Genomic DNA, 19,143 nt, shown 5'->3' on the forward strand with positions numbered 1-19,143 from the left:
AAATGACTTGTTGGTAGCACAATCCATATTTGAAAACTATCTGTAATTGATTTGAAAGTAATTGCCCCTGTTATTCTATTTGTCCAAGAAATATAAATGGAATCCATGTCATCTTTTAAATGTATACTTACCTCCTACTAATACCTTCCTCACAGGGAAAATAGGACCCTCAATATTAGTATGTTTACAAATAATAATCATTTGTCAAATGGACCGTATAGAACTGTTTAGTCAATGCATGCATTATGAGAAAATTACAGCAGGGCAAAGCAACAGCATACCTCTGTTTTCCTTTCTTCTCCATATTTAATATTTTAAAATACATTATTGATGTATATTTTCTTATATGTTCAGAAAAGTACATATCTTCATAGTGGTAAACAGTTTAAAGAATATTTAGATGTATGGATATGCTAAAATTAGATTTTCATTTTTTATTTAATGTCAACATGATTGTCACATCCAAATCTGAAATCATGCTACCTTAAGTCATATATTAAAAAAAACCCAGGTCTTTATATTCATAACTTGGGCTCTTTCCTCACACATCAGACACACACATGTAATATTCTTCACTGATTAACATATATATTTTGTCTTGAAATTAGATAATCTTTTACCAGAAACATCATCCTCTATTGCATAGTTGTTATGAAAACCAAATATAGTGTACCATAATATTTGGGGTAAATCAGCAGTTTTTCTCATTAAGATATTTTCAGAATCAACTGAGGCCATAATAGTAATTTTAATTCTTTACTGAAATAGACATCAATTTGTTCAAATTTTTTAAATGACAGATTCCTTTTTCTATATATCATGCAAAGCAAAGGGAAATTTAGTTTAGAAGTTACCTTAATATTATCTGTCCTTGAAACAGGGATGTCAAAAATAGCCTCAGTTTTTCTCTTCATGTGGGGTCTCATCTTTTCCATAAGTCTAGCTCCTGTATTATCTTCAGGGACAAATTTATTTCAAAGAATATCATAAATAGAACATCATTTTTACTCCATATTTAATTGTGTAGGGTGCATACACATTTTGTCTTTGTATTAATCACTCATTGAACAATATTTTAATGAAATAATTATAGTATATATAGAAGCACATCCAATTAAACTATAAAATATATCATCACTACATTTTAAATTCCTGGTATACATATTAAGGACCAGATGTAATGATTAGTAATTTATAATTATAGTTTATCAACCAGAGTAATTCTTAGCTAAGAAATCACCCACCAAAAAATGACGTGGAGAATGCATTATCCTTGATATATATTAAAATTTAAAGGTAAACTTTAATAAACCATGTACGTTGTCCTGCAAAAAGGAATATCTTAAATTTTTAAATATTCAAAAAGTAATATATTTTTATAGTTTTATGATATATATATAAAACCTATATTTTTAAAATGGAAACTAATTTTCTAAAACTGGGAAGTCTATATCCCTGATTGCTTTCCTTGTTTGAAATCTGCTGTCTGAAATTAATGTAAATACTTGTGCTTTCTTATGATTAGTGTTAGCATGGTACACTTCCCTCCATTCATTTACTATTAATCTTTATGTATATTCGTATTTAAAGTGGATTTCTAGTAGATGAAGTAGAGTTGGGCTTGTGTTTTGATACACTCTGAAAATCTCTGATTTTTAATTGGTACATTTAGACCATTGGCGTTCAAAGTGATTATTGATACAGCTGAATTAATATCTATTATATCCATTACTGTTGTTCTTTTGTGCCCTTATCCCTGTTTTTGTCTTCCACTTTTTTTCTGCAATTCGTAGTTTTAATTAGCATTTTATATGACTCCATTTTCTTTCCTTAGCATATAGGTTATACTTCTCTTTTTTACTTTTATTAGCGATTGCCCTAGATATATATATGTATATATATCCATGTATAGCAAGTCCACTTTCAAAAAGCACTATACCATTTCCATTTCATGGGAAAAGTACCTTAGAATAGCAAAACAATACTAATTCCTCCCTCCCATCCTTTTGTCATTCATTTCATTTGTATACAATCACACCTCTCTCAGATAGATAGATATACATAAAATATACATAATGTATACATGATATAAATATATATATATACACATAAGCATACATAAATGAGTACATTGTATATTATAAATTTTAACAAATTGTTATCTGTTAGCTCAATTAAGATTAACAACAATCAAGGTTTTTATTTTGCCTTCACTTATTCCTTCCTTTGATGCCCTTTTTTACCTTATGCAGATTTGAGTTTCTGACCTATATTATTTTTGTTCTCTCCAAATAACTTAACACTTTATACAACATTTTATGTAGGTCTACTACCAACAAAATCCCTCAATTTTTGTTTGAGAAAGTCTTTATTTCTCTTACACTTTTGAAGGATAATTTCAAGTATACAGAATTCTAAGTTGGTGCTTATTTTTCCTCTCAACACCTTAAATACTTCATCCACTCTCTTTTTGCTCACATGATTTCTGAGTAGAAGTTAGATGCAATTCTTATCTTTGTTCCTCTATAGGTAAGGTGTTTTTCTTTTTTTCCTCTGGTTCTTTTCAGAATTTTATGCTATGGTGTACTTATTTTGGTATTTATACTGCTTGGTTGTCTGAGCTTCCTGAATCCATTGTTTGGTGTCTAACATTAATTTGGGGAACTTCTCAGTCATCATTGTTTCAAATATTTCTTCAATTCCTTTATCTTTTTTCCTTCTGTTATTCCTATTACATGTATGTTATACCTTTTGTAGTTGTCCCACTCTCCTTGGATACCCTGTATTCAAAGACTTGGGTAGTCTTTGTTCTCTTTGATTTTCAGTTTTACAGGATTCTCTTGATAAGCTCTCTGAGAACTAAAATATTGCCTGCCATATCAGTAAGCAAAGGATGTTGCAGCCATCAAGCCATTACATTATAGTCACCACGATGGTGAGCCCTGAGGGGACTCAGGATGGAGACAACAGGACTGCCCACTGCCAGGCCCATCTAGCAGTCAGCCTCTGCAGCCACTGCCTTCCCCCCCGCCACCACCATGGTGCACACTGAGGAAACTCAGGATGACAAAACAAACACAGGATACCAGCCCTGGATAGCTGAGATGCATATCAAAGGAACAATTTCAGTGATCTAGACTCTTGTATCTTCCCATGCACAGAAGAGCACTAAATTCCTTAACTTGAGATAGCTGGTTTTCTCTTATTAACAGTAATCTTTTGATGTTCTGACTAACTGGTCTTTTGTTGCAAAAACTCCTATATATCCTGGCTCCCCCCCTTACCTCTTTGGAACAGTTTTCTCAGTGTTATCTGAGATGCTGTATCTTGGGCTTGAAGTCCTCAGAAAGTCTGCCAAATAAAACATAACTCTCAAATTATAGGTTGTGCATTTTTTTCAGTCAACATCTCTCACTCAGAGATTTTTTTCCTCAGCAATGGCCAGTCTACTAATAAGCTCATCAAGTCATTCTTCATTTCTGTTATGGTGTTTTGTTTTTCGCATCTGTCTTACATGTTATTTACTTTATCCATTAGAGCTGTTAACATATTAATCATAATTGTTTTAAATTCCTAGTCTGATAATTCCAACATCCCTGCCATGTCTGGTTCTGATATGTTCTCTCTCTCTCTTTAAATTGTGGGGTTTTTGCCTTTTGGTTTGCCTTATAAAATTGTTTCTTGATAAAGAGACATGAGTAAGGAACTGCAATAAATAGGCCTTTAGTAATATGGTGGTTTCTTGTTGGGGGAGAGAAGGCATTAAATAGTCCTGTGGTTACTTCTCAGTCTTCTAATGAGCCTATGCCTTTGAACTTCACAAGAGATCCTCAGTTTTGCCCCCCCAACCCGCCTTTAGGTGGGACAGGATGGCTGTAGTGTATGAGTATTTCCCTTCCCCATTTCCCCCAGGTCAGTTAGGCTTTGATAATATTCCAGCAGGTTAGGCTCTGGTTAAATACCTTAGTCTGAGGTCAGGCCTTTTTAAAATGAACAAAGTGATCTGAGTATTTCAAAATGGTATTTTTCCCCCTCCCCCTACTGGGAGCATGAAGTGATTTTTCTCAAATATTTACTCTAGAAATTTGGTTGGCCTTTTGGAAATAAATCTCACATTATTATCATGGCCCCCTGTATGACTGGATTCGTCTGGTTAAACTCCAAATTGTCAACACTGAGCCTCCAGCAATTTATCAATTGCATTTGAGGTTTTCCTCTCCAGGCACTGCTTCCTGAGGCAGCTTCTGCTTGTGAGTCTCTGCTCTAGTAAGTCGTAACTCCCTGTATTTAATCCTGTCTGTCTCACCAATCTTAGAGGCAGTTTTGGCCCTGTGTCCTCCTCTTTCTTAAGGATCTGTAGACAAAGAATGTTGCCCGCCATTTCAGCAAACAATAAATGTTGACTCCATCAAGCCATCAGCCACTGCAGCTACCCCAAAGTAGTGCCCTGAGGGGAATTCAGGACTGGAGAAAAATAGAATACTGGCCCTAGATAGTTAAGGTGCATATCAAAGGAATAATTTCAATGAGCCCAGACTCTTGCATCTTCCTGTACATAGAAAACCACCAAAATCATTAACTTGAGATGTCTGATTTTTGTGGTTACCAGTAATTTTTGATGTTTCACTATATATATATATATATATATCTATCTTTTTTTTTTTTTTAAACTCCTATATATCCTGACTCCTCCCTTACCGCTTTGGAGCTGTTCCTTGGAGCTATCTGAGAGGCTGCTTCCCAGACTAATAGCCCTCAGTAAGTTCCCCGAATAAAACATAACTCTCAACTTTTAGATTGTGCATTTTTTTTCAGTCAACAATTTCAAGAAGTGTTGTTGATTTTTCAGTTTCTTCGGCTTTTTATGTTGTTCAGATGACGTGTCAATATTCAAACTCCTTACATGCAGAAATGGAAACTGGAAGTCATTTGTTTGTTTTTTAAATGTCTTGAGCTACATATTGCAAATTAGGAGAAGAAGTGTTGGTCATTATAATGATTACATTTATTCTAAACAAGTTGGGAAAGGCAACACAAAATATCTTGAAAATTACTATCATCTAGAGAACACTGTGGCTTTAAAGTGTATGCTTTATTAATGCACAGTAACTTTTAATTTGGGTATTTTTCCAAGGTACTAGTGCCCTGGAAAACAAGGCACTAGTGCCTTGGAGAAAATTTGAGCCATCGAGGTGCCCTGTATATGTCTTTGTGAATGTACCTCTGAAGTGTAGCCTTTGTTTCTTCCCTTATAAAATGTGCAGTGGAGTATTTTCAAGGAAGCAAGGCAAAGTATCTTGTGCAGTAAAGGAAAGTCCCTTACTCTGGGATAATTAATTTGACCAATGCCGTTCAAGAAAAGCTTTGATGTTTAAAAAACGTTTTATTCATTAGTGTTGGTCTACATATATTTATTTGCTTAAAATAGTCAAAGATAAGGCTAAATGATTGAATTTCCAATGTTTTCGTAAGTAGATTTGATACATTTCCTAACCAAGTATGTTTTAATCCCTCATTTGATATTTATTCAACTTATTAATATCTTTTTAAAGTAACACTAGGAAGGGTTTCACTTAAATTATCTTAAGTAAGAATTTATTATGTTGACTATATTTTCCATAGTTACGCTCATTTCTCAATTCTACATATATTGTGAGTAAATACAGTAAAATTATCCAAATATGTTGTTGTCTTTGACTTTTCAACCTCAAGTCATATGTAAGTCCATGTTTTCTGTCACAAAAATCTTACTTGATGACGTATCTCTTTAAATTTTTTTTAAAGTATAATGAATGGACATGATAAAACATGTTTGCTAATTGTGAAGCCAGAAGCACAAACAAAAACATATAAATTATTATACTTTTCTATTTATATTCATTGCATATCAATTAAGACACAAAGAGTGTGGAGAAATAGTCAAATTTTTCTGTCACATTTTAACTAAGAATGAAGACGTGTCGGCAGTTTTTCAAAATAACTGTGAAGGTACAATTGTCTCCATCTCTATCTATCTCTATCTAATTATCTATCTGTTTATCTATCAAATTTTGAAGTGGCAATTATTCCCAGCATATATTAATATCTAATTCCTTAACAGTTGTCAAGCCCCACATTAAATATCACTTCCAAATACTGGGTTTGCCCCCACTCTCCTCCCACCAACACACTAATAGCAACCATGATCTCTTTTTTTCTCATGTATCATAATGGCAATGATTTGTGTGATTATATTTTCACTACATCTCTCAGGCTGATTCAAATATAAGCCATCTAAGGACGGAAAACTTTTATATTCTTCTTTGGTTCATTGTCAATCTGGTTGGTATCATAGGGTCAGTAATTGATTAAAAAAATACTGAGCAAATTAATTTCCTATCAAGTATCTGTGACAATCCCCATAGTAAAATGGTGTTATTCAAATTCAAATCCATCTTACTCAGAGTCAGTGTGGATATTTAGTTTAACTGTGCTCGATTTTCATTCCCATTCAATCATAAATCAAATGACAATTTTAAAACATTTCCCTCTGCTTTAAGAAGCTTACTATACACAATGTTTTATTACCTTAGCAAAATATGTCAATGCAATACATAGGCTGAAACAAAAATAATTAAAGTTTACGGATTGTATTTCATGTTATACTAGATCATGGGTAATTATAATTTTATATAAAATTATTATAAAACAAATAAAAATTATAAAGAATATAGAAAGTGAAGTAAAAATATATAAACCCTTCAAAATCATCCTTCATAATCTCACAACACAAGGAAGAACCACTGCTAATATTTTAGCTTTTTATTCCAGGAACACTTTTTCTCTTGTGAAACTATGTAGTAATCGATGTGGATGTGGACACAGTTTATGTTACTAGAGATTTTTCCATAGGTGAGATATATGTATACATTTGCATACATAACATGTGTACATATGTATATAGTTCCATGCACATAATCATGTGTGTATAATGTACATAATACATATGCTATAAGTTGGTATATGCATTATAACTTGGTATCATGATTACAGCTTTTTTCTTTAAAATCACTTTGCTAATAGTTTCCCTTATAATTAATTTTAAAATAATTTTTAATAGTTACACATTACCTTCTTCTTCTTACTCATCTCAGACTATCTCAATCCATGTAAAATCTTTGTATAGCATCTATTCTTCTTTCATAAAGAGGAATTGCCATGATGAATGGGTATTCTCTCAATGTGATAGTGAAACAATGATTAACTGAAATGAGTTATTTCTACCACAATTTTCTTGAAAATTTCTATATCATTTCCAGTATGAACAGCTCTTAAGTCTATTTCCAGTTCCCTAAATCTAAATGCTGTTCTTGTTTTGGGCCCAGAAATATATGTTACCAACTGTGTAAAATCTATAAACATCTTCCTTTCTTTTTATTTTCTGTATGTTGCATCCTCCATCAGCATGCAAAGATAAACAATGGTAGAGGCAAAATAAAGGTAGAGAGTATTCTCTCTAGTTCTCAAGGCAGTGCCAGCATCACCTTCACCCAAGTATACGGTTGGTTGCCAATGCCAGTTTGTATGCTATTATATAGTTTGTTTTATTATTGTTTATTTTTATTCCTTGTGGCAAACAGTGTGTGGAAGAAAACAATTCTCTTCAAACCTTTTTTTGGATGGGTAGTTTTGCATTTTGATTCCTTAAAATATTTTTGTATATTGATTTGAATATTAGGCACTACTTTATACACTGGACTGCATCAATAAATAGAGAAAGAGCTTACTCTATTATTGAAGGAGGAAAACAATAATCACATATATAAAAAACAATTTCAGTGTGCACAAACACTATGAATAAATGTGGAAGAGGCTCTTGTCATAGAAAATTATGAAAGAGGCTGATTTAGTAGAGTGGTCAAAGTAATCTCATTTGAACTGAGACTTCAATGATAAGAAAGTAGTCACATGACATTCTGGAGGATGCGTATTCTATACACTGTGGGGGGGAAAGGACATGTAATGATGCATGTTTTTTTTTTTTTTTTTTTAACACTGGAGACTAGTTAGCAGGGGAAGAGAATCCAAGAAATGGTCAGAGGTGAAGGCAGGTAGGTCACTGTAGGTCATGTAAAGAGGTTTGGATTTTACACAAGACATAAAATGGGGCTATTGTAAGTTTTAGGAAGGACTGTGACATGAACTCACATATATTTAAAATTTTTTAAATAATATAATATATATTATTTTAAAATTTTTATGGATATTATGTGGAGAATGAGTCATATGGTGGCCAAGTGTCTAGTACAGGGATAAGTTAGGAAATTTTTGCAGTAATTTGAACATCTGATGATGTATATTTAAAACACCAACTTACAGTATAGCAAAAACATTGAAAAATATTCAAATTCTTTGCAACATCAATTTTACTTTTTATAAATATATGCTAAATAAATAATTATGGTTCTGCTATGAGGAGTTTTAGATAATATTCTTATAGTGATATTTAAAATAATAAGTTGCTTAACAAATTAAATATCCAAAATAGACATTCATGTATCTTGCCATATGATCTAATGTTTTTCCTCACTAGAACTATGCTTTAAAATTATATATCATGACATAATATGTTGTTTATGATACATCACTAAAAAACAGATTAAAAAACCTGTATACTTCTATTTGAGTATGATTATATTTGCCACCTCTGCTCGTATTTATTTTCTTTCCACTAAATCTTCCTTAAATGACAAAGAAGGAATAAACTAGATATTATCTAAAGAGGTAAGAAGAATTAGTGAGTTTTATTTCCAGTAGTAAAATGACATAAATAACTGAACAAATTTGCACTACTAAGGCATGGGTGGGTAAGCTGGTACTTGCCTAAACATATATCAAGACTTGTTAATAAGTTACCATTATTAGGCAGACAGTATTGGAAGAGGAATAATAGGCAACTAGAAATTGCCCTCATATATAAGAAAATATAAATTATGCAACTAATACTTCAACTGAATAAAAAGTCAGTAATTCTGTGACAGTTGAATATCCAGGTAGAAAAAATATAGGTTCCTTGTTCACATTATACACAATAAAACCTTACAGTTTTTTTCTTACAAAATATAAGAAAACATATTGTAATATGTTGAAAAAATATTTTAAAATAGCTTTAATTAGGAAGGGTTTCTTAAAACACAAAAAGTGCAAACCACAAGGAAAACAATCAAATTTTTGAACAAATTAATATTAAATGTTTGAATAGTAAAGTGCACCATGAACAGAGTAAAATTAGAAGTCATAGACAGAGAGATACAACTAATAAATTATTCAGAATGTATTAAAAAGAAATACAGTCATTCAAGATGAGAGATACAACTAATAAATTATTCAGAATGTATTAAAAAGAAATACAGTCATTCAAGACCAAAAAATAAATAAATAAATAAAAGCAAATGATCCTACTGAAATCTGAGCAAATTTGGGCAAAATCTATGATCAGATATTTCATGGAAGAGACACACCTGGACAATGCTCTGATGCACAATTGTTAAGAACATTTCAATAAATCGATGTGAGATGTCATTTTAAATTGTGATTATTGAAGCAATGGAAACTTTCATGCACTGTTGATGGTGGTGAAACTTATAAATTTAAGATGTCATTCAAAAATAGAGTGAACATATTCCACCCTATCCTAAGCAACATAGCAGGGAACAAGGATTTCCAAAAATCTATCCCAAATCATCACAGCATGAATACTAGAATCTGTGCAAGAGTCACATTCAAATACATTAAAATAAAAATTCCAGCAGGGCTTTTAATGAAGCTTGAAAGACTGGATTTAAATTTTATAAGAACAAGAATCATATTATAGCCAAGATACTCATGAAGAAGTAGAATGTGTTGAAGGACATGCCCCACCAGATATTATAAGTTATTAAGTTGTATTTTACTAAATAAAATATATAATATACATATATATACATATTCACACACACACACACATACACCAGGGGATGTATGCAATATTAGTATGTCAATAACAGCAGTATTGTTAATAAAAAAAGGTCGAGTAGGAAGGAAATATTCAACAATTACATACTAACTTAATAGATAAATATATTGTGGTCTATTCATACAATGAAAAATTATGGAATTGGGAAAATAGACAAATTAAAGGAATAGAGATTCAAGCATCAATGTGGATGGATCGCAAATACAATTTAATACAAATAAGACAAATTACAATTATAAGAAATTGGAAAACAGAGAAAACATCAATCCATTATTTGTAAAGTCATGGTTAATTAAATTATTTTTAAATATAGAAATATGAAATTCATAGTAATTATTTATGTAATACAAATATTTAGCAACTAAGAAAATAGTAGAATCTTAACACTAGATAGGAACTTCAGGAACATTTACCCAATTGTTTTATATTTCCATAAGAAATGTATGATAATTACAGGAATGTCCCACTCACACATAAACACAGTTAACTAGCTTCAAATTGTAAGCTTAATTTTGGCTCAAGTATAGTAAAAAATAATTGTGTGATCTATGAAGGGGTGCATGAACTTCGGTCATGTTAGCATTATCATATTTTAGTAGTGAGAAAGAGGCTGAATATTTTGTTTTACTTTCAAATAACAAATTAAAGAATAGATCATATAGTCTACTTTTATTCATATATCTCAACTATGAACACGACACTTTAAAACATTTTGAAGATATTTGAATATAATAATTAGATAAATACCAAGTAGAATAATTTTGATTATTTAAATTCTGTATTTTTAAAGACTAAATCTTCCTATAGTTCTCAACTTATCTTAAATGATTGTAAAGATTATGATTCTATTTTGGTTACTTTCAGTAGCTCTTAATCTTTAATAATGATGCAAAAAGTATATGCACACATACACATACACACACAATCTTTTTTTATTAACTTAAAATATACCCATTTTTTAGTCCCTTTGTGCTGCATTTAATTATTTGTATGACACTTTTTTTATTAACTTAATTTTATCTTTTTTTATTAACTTAAAATATACCCATTTTTTAGTCCCTTTGTGCTGCATTCAATTATTTGTGTAACACCTTTTGCTATTAAAATTTATCTAAATGCATTTTCTGTAGTTATTAAAATATTCTACTCTTTTAAATTATCTATCCTTGCATTGCACTCTAACATCATAATTCATTTAACACCAGTCTATTTCTTGTCTCCTTGCTTCAGTATTGACTCTTTTATGGCTTTGTATCCATAATAATAATACAACACACAGAGAAACAAATAATAATTCATTTTGAGAACATCTATTCAGAAAATTGTTACATCTTTGAACTCCAAAACAAAATCATATATTTGATTTAATAATACATAAGCTGTGCTGAGATAGTTAACATTTATTCCATGAGGTGTTTTTCATTTTTATTCATTCTTTGCAAGGAAAAAAAAAAAAAACCTTTTCAATCACATTTCAAACAAAACACTTCTGTAACCATTACACTGAAGATTATAAAAGAGGAATATGTTACTTCTCAACAAACAACTCCATCATTAGAGAAACAGAGATGTATGCTGAAAACATCTCTTTAAAACTTTTCTTAGATTATTGTTTAATTTTTATAGACTTGAATGCCAAATACATGGTGTTTCCTAATCCATCTCACTATTATCTGAACAATTTTTATTTTTTGCGTAATCTATAAGTCCTATAAGGGAAACAGAGTGCAAATACTAGGTAGGAGATAGAAATGAAGTAAGAAGTTGGCAGCCTTCAGATTCAGTAGTCATTATTGAATGTCTGTGTCCATATTATCGAAGCAATTTGTAACTGATAGACATAGTTGTTTCCACAGTGGTGAGAGGAAAATACTCAGGAAGGATAGGATGCAATGTAGTTACCAGAAACTCTTACGTGACATTTTGCCATTAGAATGTCATAGCAATTAGAAAAATGAGGACATTAATGAGGTGTATCCCGAGTTTATAATCTAGCCAAAGCTTTCTTTTTCCAACCCTGCAATCCATATTCAATTTGAACCTTGGAAGGACCTCTTATAGTTAAGTAATGGAGAAAACTATATCAGGTCTCTTATATATATTAGGATCCTGTGAACACAGTAGGTTATACAGAACAAAATGTAAAAGTTAAGAATTAAAGTTTTGAAGTAATTCTGCCCACCTGGATAGTGCCATTAAGTGGAAATTATTCCAGATCCACTTGATAAAAATAAATAAAATCTTGTATAATTATTGATTAAAGATATTTCAATGCCATCATAATAGGATTGAAACAGTCAGGGAACTATCAGGGATGGACAAGTTATAAGCATCAGTGATCTGGAATATCACTTCAGTATCCTTTAAAGCAGGAGTCCCCAACCCCCAGGCCACGGACTTGTACAGGTCCGCGGCCTTTTAGGAACTGGGCCGCACAGCAGCAGGTGAGTGGCGGGCAAGCCAGCGAAGCTTCATCTGCCGCTCCCCATCGCTCCCCATCGCTCGCATTACCGCCTGAGCCATACTCCCTGACCCTGCCCCAGTCTGTCGAAAAATTTTCTTCCACGAAACCGATCCCTGCTGCCAAAATGTTGGGGACCGCTGCTTTGAAGTCTACTGGAAACGGTTACATAGAACAACAGTTCTAATGGTAGTCTTGGATTAAAAGAAGGTTTCCATAAAATGACCATGTATCAAGGACTGGACAGGATTTTACAATTGCCTGAACTGGGGTACATAGAATGTAATGTGTTTTAAGAGAGTAGTAGATAATATAGATAGTAAGATAGCATTTCCAATACATAATTGAACTAAAAACCTAGTTATTGAATATCCTTTGTAGAGGATAAGAAATGAAAAAGGAGAATCTCCATTTAAAACATTACAAAAACTTTAATTTTTTGAGATGGATACAATATAATTTATGTTTCTTAAAAACAGTATAGGAATTCTTTCAGCACAACATTTAAATCAGTTCAAGTACATAGACTCCTTTGTCAGACTAATGTTAAGATATCTATCTTACCAAATTTTATTCTAAAACTGAGAACTCAATATGCAGGTAGTGGGTGTCTGTGGAACCAGCTATGAGAAAGTGTGCAAAACAGAGGAAAGAAAACAATGTTGACATAGATAATACATAAATAGTCTCCTAATTGAAATATGAGAATGATTTTTTTGTATTAAACATTACATGAAGTGTTTATTGCAAAGCATTGAACAAATAAGAAACTGTTGAATATACAGTATTTTTGCATCATCAATGAGATTATCTATAAATGAAGACATTGTAGACTTCAAAGAAGAGAAGGAAAATGTAAAGAAGTTTCTGAGTCAGAAGTCACATATAATTATTGCACAGTGGCATGATGCCAAAGCATATTAATTATTCATTGGATGCTTAGCTCCTGGAGGCCCATGGATATGGCTTGTCACTATTTAAACCCCAAATGCTCTTTATGATGCCCAACAGATAATAAACACCATCCAACACACCGACCGATTCACTAATTCAAAGTTAATGTGTGCAAAGTAATTGTACATTACCATTTTCTAAAGCAATGTGAGAAATAAATTTTATTTAGTAATTTTAACAGTTTAACAGTTAAAATTACAGTTTACTAAATAAATTTTATTTAGTAGTTTTAACAGGTCAGTAACAACATTATTTGAAATCATTGTTAGGAAACATACTTTAAGATTTTGTTAGGGCCAGGCCATTTTTGGTTTCAGGAAACAGTTGAAAATTTTTAGAAGGACTAGACTTTTAGTGATTTCAACACTGTCAAAAATATTCCTCTCCAGCTGTAGAATGGCCTCACAAATTTTTTCACACTTTTTTTTTTCTTAAAAACAAATAAATTGCCTCCTGAAAACATTGTCTCACTTCTCATCTTATTCAAATTGGATCCCAATTCAATTCAGCCTTTTGAGGCTGGAAGAGAATAGTTACTGTTTGATGGTAAGCTCATTAACTTTATTCTCACTCCCCTTAAATGAGATAATATCCTAAATAATTATATTTTGCTTTTTCTCAGTAATGTAAAGTAGTATGCTGAATGAATCATCTGTAATGTGAGAATTCAAACTTGGATTGCTCCCACTTCCTTTGCTTTCTTGCTTTATTGGGAGATTTAGGTGTGTATACAAATGGAAATGTGTTGGATGCCTATACATCAAAAAATTTTTAATTGCCTGCTGTGAGCTAGTTGTAAACTCTCCCAAGCTCCCTATTTATTTATTTATTGTTTTGCATAAGAAGGTTCATGTAACTCTTGTCAAGTTCAGTTAACCTTTTTAAACTTTCATCTGTACTTCAATTATTACAACTATTACTGATATTTTTATTATATTATTTTTATTCTCAGTGGTTTTCTGGTGACATAAATAATCAAACAACTACACATTACATGTCTTTTAGCATGCTTTAGATAAATCTTAAATTTCTTCTACATTATACTCACACTTCTCCATGTCCTGCATAGAAACTGTAGCAAATCTGCCAGTGGAAGTGAGAGCTAAAAGACACCAATGACATTGATGGAAATACATATTTCTGAGTTTCAGTAAAGTGAAGGATGTCTCGATAAAAATATTTTCAGCTATCCCTGTATTAAAATCTACCAGTCAATCAATCAGAGGATGACACTGTGTCACAGAAATGCAGTCCGGGAAACTGTGATATATAACCTTATATCTATTTTGAACATGCATCTTTTTAAATGTCAATTTCTTTACCATTATGTCTTAGAAAAGCACATAGAAAAACAAATGAAAAAGAAATGTGGCTTATTTTTGAAAAACAAAGAAAAAATAAGTGTTAAAGTGATGATTAATAGCTTCAAACCATAAATAACATATTTAATAGCTCTTATTGAAATAATATATTTCATTTAGCAAGATTTTAACCCATAATAACAGTTAAAAATCTTATATGTTTTGGTATAATGTTATAAGTCATAATTCTAGTTATTACTTTAAAATGTATATCTCAGAAATAACTAAATTTCCTTGTCAATTGCAATATTATGAACTTTCATCAAATCTTTAACCATGGTCATTTTCAAGTCTTTTGTCATTTACTTACAGTTCTGGGTGTACTCTGATGCTTTTGCAAATATGTTCCTATAAAAGGGTTTCACCTTCAAGGAATTCATGGAAAAGACTCTGACAAGTACAGGTTTCTGGTAACTGACTGTACTGCTGAACTGAATGAATAAGCATTTTCAGAACTCTAATGAAAAACTGATGAACTCATAAAAGTGCTAACAAGAGATCAAGATGAAAAAAAAAATTAATTACATGGGACTGAGTGAACTGATGAGGATGAGTATAATTTTTGTGACTTTCTGTTTGAATTAAAAAAAAAAATCCCACAAGGACTCGGGCAAAGAATATACAAATCAATTTTCACTGAAAAGGAAAGGAGCTGTTACAGTGGAGGATTACAGGACTGAACGTCAATATTATGACATAGTATGAGTATGTTTCATGTTTGGTAATTGCAATCATTGTTGCTTTTGTTGTGGTCATCCATTTACAATGCTTGGTGTCAGTCTATTTATCTCTTGTAAAAATAAAATACAGTGTGTGTGTGTGAAAAAAAAAACCAAAAAACAATTAAGTGGTTTAAAGTGCAGATTTTGACTCTTTAGTGCAAAATTTTGACTCTTAGGAAACACTGAGATAATTCAATATATTAAAAAACAAACACTCCTCTTTCTATATATATGTATGCATATGCATATATATATATATACATACCTATAACATTACATCCATGCATTCAAAGATATAGTATGTATATTTTCATATGTTTATGTTCATAGGTATTAATTTTTATAATGATAAATTCAAACCTATTAAGTCAGAAGGTGACTGATATTTGATGTATCTCTTTAAAAATCATCATTAAAGTAGCATGAGATATCCATGAATAAAATTAGGCTGATATTTGAAGGCTGTTATTTGAAGTATTTTCTTATATTATATGATAGTATATCAGATATTTATGAATAAGAGTAAATCCAATAACAATCTATGCACAAACCTGATGTACACCTAATGGAACGTCACAGAACTATTTATGTTATGATGGTGTAACTCATTGTATCATTTCTTGGAACTAACATAATTTCCCAGAACTTGACAGATATCAATACTACTGTCCTGTAACTTTTCAGATTAAAGATGTATCAGATGTCTGTCTCATAACGTAATGAAAGAAGCAAAAAAAAAAACCTCAACATGCTTGTAATTATAACTGTGGTATCATATACACATTTTTTTTAATAGTTTACACTGTTACAATTTTAATAGTTTAAAAAATGGCCTACATCAGCAGTAACATAGTTGACTTATGGTGTAATCTACAATGATAAGTAAAATGTATTCATTTTTCCAGATAAAGTTATCCAACAGTTGGTGTACCATTTGTAGATTAGGCCCCTAAATAGTCATGACGACAGTGGACTGAGAATAGGGTCTCCTTTCACCAAGATTAGAGATCCGCTTTTTTAATGTGTTCCTTGTGAAGCTTCAGCAAGCATAATCAGTCTCTTCACTGAGTTATATCTAAATGAAGTGTGAACATAAAGATTAAGGAATTCATAGAATTAATGAATTAATGAAAAATATATGTGATCTAGTTTATAACTTAGCACAACATTTTTTTTTCTTTCTTTACATCCTCTCATTTCTACATAACAAAATTATACTGACCAAAAGCACATAAAACTGCCTTTCTCTCCTACCTAGCCCACTCTCTCCCTTCCAACCTGCCTGTGAAGTAGACCTATGCAGTTTCTCTCCCTAAGCAATTTCCCCTTTGGGGGCTCTTTATATTCTGTGATGTGATAACACAATTGTCTAGTAGATGCTCTGTTAATGGCTACTCTTTTGTAGAACTAGGCAAAAGTGAGAAGGCAAAGAAACTTTATTAGAATTTGGGGAAGAAAAGCTAGGACTACTTATATACCAATTTTGAGTCTACTCCTATTTATATGAATAACATAAAACAACATATATGAATAACATTAAATAAATAATGGTATATTTTTAAATGAACAATGAAGGAAGACTCCATGGTAATAAACGAAATGCTTATTTTTGGTAATAAACTTCAAACTCCAAATTTATTTGGTAGTTTTCATACGACTAACTATAAGCTCAAAAATAAACAAGTAAATAAATAAATAAGACAGTAAGTCTAGAGAATTCATAAAAGCAATCTTTTTCTGTGTTTGTTTTCTATTACAGTTAAGTTTCTCTATTTAAATTTCTAGCTCCAAATTCTTCCCTCTTTTCAGACGTTTTTATTTTCAATTGGCTCTTCAGCACAATTTAAAAAACAAGTTGACTTATCACTGTAAAATAATCATTACCTATATTCTGATAACCCTCAAATTTGTATTTCAATCCAGATGCCTTTTTTGAGTACAAGACCCAACCAAGTAATTTCTTCACATTCCTTCTTCAGAGGCACCCAGAACTTCAAAATGCCTAAAACTTAATTCATTCATTATACCTCCAATCCTAGTATAAAATTTGTACATCTCAATCTCAGTGTTGGCAGCACTATTCATCAAGTTGCCCAAATCAGAAAACCAGCCTACTTCTCTTTCAGCATCAGATCAAGCACAGTATCTCATTACACTATGACTTAAGTATCTCTTGATTTTTTTTTCACTCTTCCCAACTTTTAAACCCATTACTTTGTTCTAAGCCATTGTGAACTTTTGGCTGGAAAGATATTTTAAACCCCATTTATGGTCATGTCACTATCGCACTTAGTCATTTAATTATTTCCCATTTTTCTTAGCATTTTTGCATCTATAATCTTCAATACAGCATAAAAGACCCTCTCAGATATCATTTTCTTTTTTTTTTAATGGTTTTATTAAAAATTGTGCCAAGTGATGGAGTCAGATATCCTCTTCTTTGTATTCATCTGTATATTGTGCCTCATTTCCTCATTCTCTATGTTATAGCTATATTATATTTCATTTAGTTACTCAGAGATGCTATGATCTATCCCACCTCAGGACCATTTTTCTTCTCTTCATCACCCCAGAAAATATAATATATGCTGAAGATTTTCCCTTTCTTACATGGACTAGACTTTTCTCTTGCTCAGTTTAAACCTTTCTTGGACTTTTATTTTCAATGATCTTTTCTACAACTTGTGAATCTTCTTACCATGTCAGGCTTTTCCTCATATATAGAGTGATAAGATGTAAAAACCTGGTTTTAACTTAGAAAGAAAGGAAAGAAAAAGGCCTTTCAGACTGCTTTGGAGTTTGCCTTAGGCCTTTCCCAAGAATGAGTAAGAATGTTGTGTAGCCAGCATGGTTCGCCAGGGGACTCATTATTTTTAGTACAGTGATTCAAAATAATTCAGAGCAATTTTAACATGGTGCATACTTTTAGCATCCATCCCTTGGAAACCTCCAGAAAAAGGAGTAGCATATTGAAGTCAGCTAATACTGTCTTCTCGCCATTTCTTTCTCTTTCCGTCTTTCCGTACATTCCCATTCACAGCATCCTTTGTGCAATATTACTTTTAAAAGACTTACTTCTTAGTAGGTTAGGTAATTATGGTTTAAGGTCCTTTTGATTTGTGTGACTCTAGTGGTTACTCTCACTTCAATTTCCTATGTACAATGGTTTTTCATTTTTTTTTTTTACTTTTTCAAATCATTCTGTTACATATGCTGAGATTTATTTTTTCTTGTCTTCTCAAACTTTTATTTATCAGTTCAGTGTTCGGCTTACCTCCTTCAGCTTAAAAATCTCAGTTCCATTCTTTGAAAGGAAAAATAAAGGGGAATACTAGAAAATGGAAATTTAAAAATAAATGTGATTTTGGCAACTATGTAAATATTATAACTAAAATGACATTTAAGATTACGAATACTTCTCAGAACTTGGTGATTTTCTCAGAGACACTTATGTCTACATTTCAAGCCCACTGACGTCAGACTGTGATACTTTGATGTTTTACTAGACCGTTGACCTCCCTATAAAGATCCTAAAAAGTATGCAAATGAGCAACTCTCCAGGTCTTAGTACTTGGTTCTTGGGGAGGAGTGGGAATCCAGGATGAAGATGGGACTGGAGATGGGTAATGTGAAAACCAGCAGAGAAATTAA

The 19,143-nt window shown here is 31.6% G+C and overlaps 1 pseudogene across 1 annotated transcript in view; it reads left to right on the forward strand.

Moving 5' to 3' along the window:
- The window catches only part of LOC309656861 (GTP-binding nuclear protein Ran pseudogene), a 34,867-nt pseudogene extending 19,494 nt beyond the window's left edge, over positions 1-15,373 (forward strand). The window contains exon 1 of the transcript in view: positions 1-15,373. This exon is cut by the window's left edge and continues 19,494 nt beyond it. The product of the transcript in view is annotated as a GTP-binding nuclear protein Ran pseudogene (transcript).
- Positions 15,374-19,143: the final 3,770 nt, after the last annotated feature.

The sequence above is a fragment of the Balaenoptera physalus genome, assembly GCF_965194825.1.
Source record: "Balaenoptera physalus genome assembly, chromosome: 3".
NCBI classification, from domain to species: domain Eukaryota; kingdom Metazoa; phylum Chordata; class Mammalia; order Artiodactyla; family Balaenopteridae; genus Balaenoptera; species Balaenoptera physalus.